Genomic DNA, 5,849 nt, shown 5'->3' with positions numbered 1-5,849 from the left:
TCAGCACCAAGTCCACTAGTCCCTTTCCCTCTGTTCCACACCCCACTCCCTCTGTCTTTCTCTCTCTCTCTCTCAAATGAATAAATAAATAAGTAAATAAATCTTAAAAAAAATGAAATAGTATTCCAGCTCCTTTTCCTTCAATTGGGATAATTCTAAGCCACAGAATTTATAGAGTCCCCCAGAAGGCCAGTGTAGGCTTGCACCCTAATTGCATTAATCAACATAAGTAACCTTCAATTCTCTGTCTCACTTTCTAGTCCCTTAATCATATTTTCAAAAATAAACTTCCAAATAAACTACTGTCAATCAAATTTTGTCTTTGGATTTTCTTCTGAGGGAACACTACCTGAGGAACTAGATAGAATTACTAGTCCTATGTATATTTAATGTAATCATTCCTGACATTCTCCAAAGCATGGTTACTATTCATTTGCAAACCTCTGGGAAGCAGAAGAGATGTCATTATATTCTTCTATCGTCAAAATGATCACAATTTCAATCATAAATATTATTTAGTAGATAGTGATGCTGTCTCCTAAAATAACCCATATCATGGTGGATTCACATTTCCTATAGTAGTAGAGGTTATGGATAAATGCTCTAGTAGTTGGAATCTATTCCGTGAGATAGATGTTATGCTCAGATCTGGCCATGTTCAATGTCAGAAGCCTAAGAGGGAGTATTCAAATGGCTGATGGACGTATAGTTTTAGAGCTCCAAAGTCAGATCCAGTCAGCAAAATCTAAAATCATGTCCCTTTTATTATTACCTTTATGTCTTTGTTCTGTAATGTATAGATGGCAGATTCAAGTCACAGGTGATAGCAAAGTCAACAAGGAACAGACATTATCACCTGATGATGTAGGGAAAGGTCAGACATAGAGAAATATGTATGTACTGAAAGACAGAACCACCACAGTGATGTGAGGTGAACCAGTGCCATGTGCTTTGGATCAGTCTTTTGAAGAACACTTCCAGACAGTGACCAAAATGAAGATATAAGAAGGATTAGCAGAAAGAAGGTGCTCATGCTCATGACATTACTGCTGGCAGCAACAATAAATTCAAATTTGGCTCCACATATGCATGCAAGTTTTATGATTCTGGGAAAGTCATAATAGAAGTTTTTACTTTGTTAGGACCACAAAAGCACAAGTTCATAATGAAAACAAATTGAGACATATGTAGGTCACCCCAAGTACCCAGTTAGTAGTTACAAATGAATACATATTGTAGGATTCCTGATGTTCAGGTAGTGAAGAGGCTTACAGATTGCTGTGTACCTGTCAAATGCCAGGGCTATGAGTAAGACCATCGCCATTCCTCCCATGATATGGATGAAGCATATCTGTGTCATGCAGCTTTGGAAAGAAATTATCTTGTATGGATTTGAAAGTTCTGTAGTCATCTTAGGAACTGGATTAAAAAAAAGGTCCACATCAACGAAGAACAGGTTGGCCAGGAGGAAGTACATAGGAAAATGTAAATGGTAGTCTAAAATTAGCAAAAGAAAATGAAGAGATTTCCTGGGATGATCCCTAAAGAGATCAAAGAGAATATCAACATAAGAAAAACTTTAGTTTCCCAAGAACTAGAGTCCCAGCAACACAAACTCAGAAACCAGAGACTCTCTCAATCCTCTTTTACTGGTTGGACGCATCTTTTCTTTTCCCTATCTGAAGAGATTTGTGTGTGTTATTTGAAAACTATAACGACCTCTCCTGAGTTGGTTGCCCTAGAGGAGACTGCTGATAATCCTCAGTGCCTACCCCCACCTCTTCACGTTACTCCTAGTCCTTTAAGCAGGCTCAAGTCCCAGAAAGCTCCAGCGAGTTAGGGACAAAGTGGAATTCATGACAAGATGCAATACACACCAAGAGAACTGTAAAATCCATATGATTATCAACAGACATCTAGAACATACGTCTGGGGGTGGATCCTAAGAGTGGTGGACTAGGATGGAATGAATGTAATATTGGTTTGGGCCACATTTAATGCTATTATTACACTAAACAATGGTTCTCCATTCGTTATATTAGCTCAGATGGCTTGGAGTGACTGTAACAGGTCGCTTTATTTGGTTGAATACAGATTTAGACCCAATTCTGGAATACACAGAAGGAGGCTGATCTGCCAGAATCTCCTTAGTTTATACTGTTAGAAGTTATTCAAAGGCTGAGGGAGATTGCAATGCTGCAATTGATGCAATTTTTCTCTTCTGGTTATTTTTATTATTTGCTTTCCTTGTTATTCAAGAGCTTTCTTTTGTCTTCATGGTAAAATATAAAAAAAAAGATCAATAGATAGATAATAGATGCTAGATTGAGAAAACAAATCTTTTTTTTTTATTTATTCATTTGAAACAGAGAGATACAGAGAGAGAGAGAGCATGAGCAGGGGGAGAGGCAGAGGGAGAGGGAGAAGCAGACACCTCGCTGAGTAGGGAGCCCGATGTTGGGCTCCATCCCAGGACCTGGAGATAATGAGCGGAGCCTAAGGCAGACGCTAAACCATCTGAGCCACCCAGGCACCCTATGAAAAAAACAAATCTTAATAGGGGAAGGAGATGGTAATTTACAGAAAGGGATGTCACCCCCCAGGTGACTCATTAACCACTTTTCTTCTTGCTTCCTTTAGAAAACCAACATGTTTCTAGGAGGCAATTCCCATAACAGACTGACTTCTGGCTGGCAACCCCAAGTCTCTGAGTTGAACTTGGTCACTACCCAAGCACAATTAGTGTTGTTAATTAGCTGCTTTTATGATGGCCGTATTCTGTATAACTCTTTGCACAGGGGAGAATTATGCAGCAGACAGAAACTTTCTGAGTTGTTCTGACTCCCTGAAGTCATAGTTGTTTTGTGCCCTCAGGGGGAGGAGCACAATTTCTCCTGTTCATTGTGTTTCAGTATTAAAAAAAAACGCATGTACACTGATGCAAGTAGCCTCTATGAACGACAGTTAAATGTAGGTCTCTAGACAAGGGTGCTTATGGATGGGAGGTTTTATGCTACCACTCATTCACCATAGTTTGACTTTGATTCTGTTATTCTTTAATCGCGAGATGAAACATACAGAAAATAGCAGAAAACAAATTTATAGCTTAATCAAATTTTATAAAGTAATCATCACCCAAGTCAGGATGCAAAACCATGTCAGCTATCCTATCGCAGAAATCTCTGTGACTTATCCAAATTACAGTCACTTTTCCCTTCAAAAGGCGCCATGATTCTGTTATGGTAAAAATGTCCCTGCATTTTTTTTCTATCTTTGTCTTCCAAATATGCATCCCAAAACACTATAGTTTGTCTTGACCATTTTTTTCTTTTAATATGTCTTTCAAATCTCTTCTAATAAAGATTTCCCTGCAACCTTTTTCTTTCCCTTAAATTATTTGTTGAAAAATGTGAGCCTTTTACACTTGATTTCCCACACTCTGAATTTTGCTGATTGCAGGCACTCATTGCAGTTCAGCATTTCCATTACCTTTGTACTATCCAAATGGCAGCTGGATTCAGAGGTTAACCAAACACAGGTTTGATCCCATTTTTGATAACATTATAGGTGATCAGGAGGCATAGTTATGACTTTTCCTCCTGTTAATGCTCCATATGTATACATATAGTTCCATGTGTATATTTGTATGTGTATGTGAATGTATATATGTGTTAATGAGAGAGAGAGAGAAAGAGAGAGAGAGAGAGAGAGAGAGAGAAAGGGATATTGACCATACCAATACTTTCCAAACTAGTGGGCTTCTTTTTCCTTTCTCCTATTCCATATTTGTATCTCTGTCCTTTGGTTCTCCCAGTGAGACTTTGGGTCTTAACACTATAAATATATTTTTTTCATTTGCATAATCCTACATAGCACACAAAATTGTTTCAGAATTATTACATACATACCACTATAAAAAAGAAAAGTAATTGTTAAGAAGACATCAATTTTCTTGCATTTTATTTTTTAAATTAATGGTATGTAGTCAAGAGACAATCTCAGGAAACAAACTGAGGGTTGCTGGAGTGGTGGGGGTGGGAGGGATGGGGTGCCTGGGTGATGGACATTGGGGAGGGTATGTGCTGTGGTGAGTGCTGTGAATTGTGTAAGCTTGATGAATCACAGACCTGTACCCCTGAAACAAATAATACATTATATGTTAATAAAATATTTAAAAAATTAATGGTATGTAGTCAAAGTATTACCTTCAAAAGTTAATTGGAAAGAAAAAAAGAAAGAGCAGTCCAAAACAAAGTTAATTGGATTAGTTCTTGTATTTCCCCTTTAGTTTGGCTATGCCATTTGTTGAAGATAATTTGGGTTCATTTGTTTCTCTTTGCATTCAGGTTTAGGGTCTTTTAACAACCTACCATTGTTGGGCGCCTGGGTGGCTCAGTTGGTTAAGCGACTGCCTTCAGTTCAGGTCATGATCCTGGAGTCCCAGGATCGAGTCCCACATCGGGCTCCCTGCTCGGCAGGGAGTCTGCTTCTCCCTCTGACCCTATCCCCTCTGATGTGCTCTCTCTCTCTCATTCTCTCTCTCTCAAATAAATAAATAAAATCTTAAAAAAAAAAAAAAACAACCTACCATTGTTGAATTGAAGTCGATTTTTGAACATGTGACTGATTAACATCACTAAATTCAAAACTGTACATTCTTAGAGGATGTCCCTTTCTCCTACATCTCATCTAGCGCTTTTACGTGTCGTTCCCTTTTACGTGTCATGGGTAATATAAGATATCAGATTCCCTTTTATGTGTCATGGGTAACATAAGACATCAGATTCTGGTACATGACTGTCATTTTTCTTTTTTGAACAAATTAATATTTTCTTTTCTGTGTGTGGTTGTATAATGTGTTTTATTTATTTAGTTTTAAGTTTTTATTTTAATAAGTTAATATACAGTGTTTTATTAGTTTCAGGTGTACAATACAATGATTCAACAATTTCATACATTGCCCAGTGATCATCCCAAAAAGTGCACTCCTTAATCCCCATCACCTGTGTAACCCATCCCCCTACCCACCTCGCTTCTGGTAAGCATCAGTTTGTTCTCTATAGTTGAGTCTGTTTCTTGGTTTGTCTCTCTTTCTCTCTTTTTCCCTTTGCTCATTTGTTTTGTTTCTTAAATCCACATATGAGTGAAATCACATGGTATTTGTCTTTCTCTGACTGACTGACTTTCCTTAGCATAATACTCTCTGGCTCCATGGACCATGTCATTGCGAATGGCAAGATTTCATTTGTTTTTATGCCTGAGTAATATTCCATTGTGCATATCTATATGCCACTTCTTTATCCATTCATTAGTGGATAGACACCTGGGCTGCTTCCACATCTTGGCTGTTGTAAATAATGCTGCTATAAACATAGGGGTGCATGTATCCCTTGAATTAGTGTTTTTGTATTCCTTGGGTAAATACCTGGTAGTGTGATTACTGGATCGTAGGATAGTTCTATTTTTAACTTTCAGAGAGGAACCTCGCATAGTATTTTCCAGAGCGGCTGTACCAGTTTGCAATCTCACCAACAGTGCACCTGTGTTCCTTTTTCTCCATATCCTTGCCAACACCTGTTGTTTCTTCTGTTGTTGATTTTAGCCATTCTGACAGGTGTGAAGTGATATCTCATTGTAGTTTTGATTTGTATTTCCCTGATGGAAGTGATGATGATTATCTTTTTATGTGTCTGCTGGTCATTTGTATGTCTTTTGGAAGAAATACCTGTATATTTACAGATATACAGATAATATAGGAAGAAATATCTGTATATCTGCATGTCTTCTGCCCATTTTTAAATTGGATTATTGTTTTTTGGGAGTTTAGTTTTTTAAGTTCTTTATATATT

The 5,849-nt window shown here is 37.7% G+C and overlaps 1 pseudogene; it reads right to left on the bottom strand.

Moving 5' to 3' along the window:
* Nucleotides 1-875: 875 nt before the first annotated feature.
* On the bottom strand, nucleotides 876-4,689 carry LOC113909219 (annotated as a pseudogene).
* Between the last annotated feature and the right edge of the window lie 1,160 nt (nucleotides 4,690-5,849).

This window comes from Zalophus californianus, chromosome 6, assembly GCF_009762305.2.
Source record: "Zalophus californianus isolate mZalCal1 chromosome 6, mZalCal1.pri.v2, whole genome shotgun sequence".
In the NCBI taxonomy this organism is placed as follows: domain Eukaryota; kingdom Metazoa; phylum Chordata; class Mammalia; order Carnivora; family Otariidae; genus Zalophus; species Zalophus californianus.
This window is presented reverse-complemented; position numbering and strand designations above follow the sequence as displayed.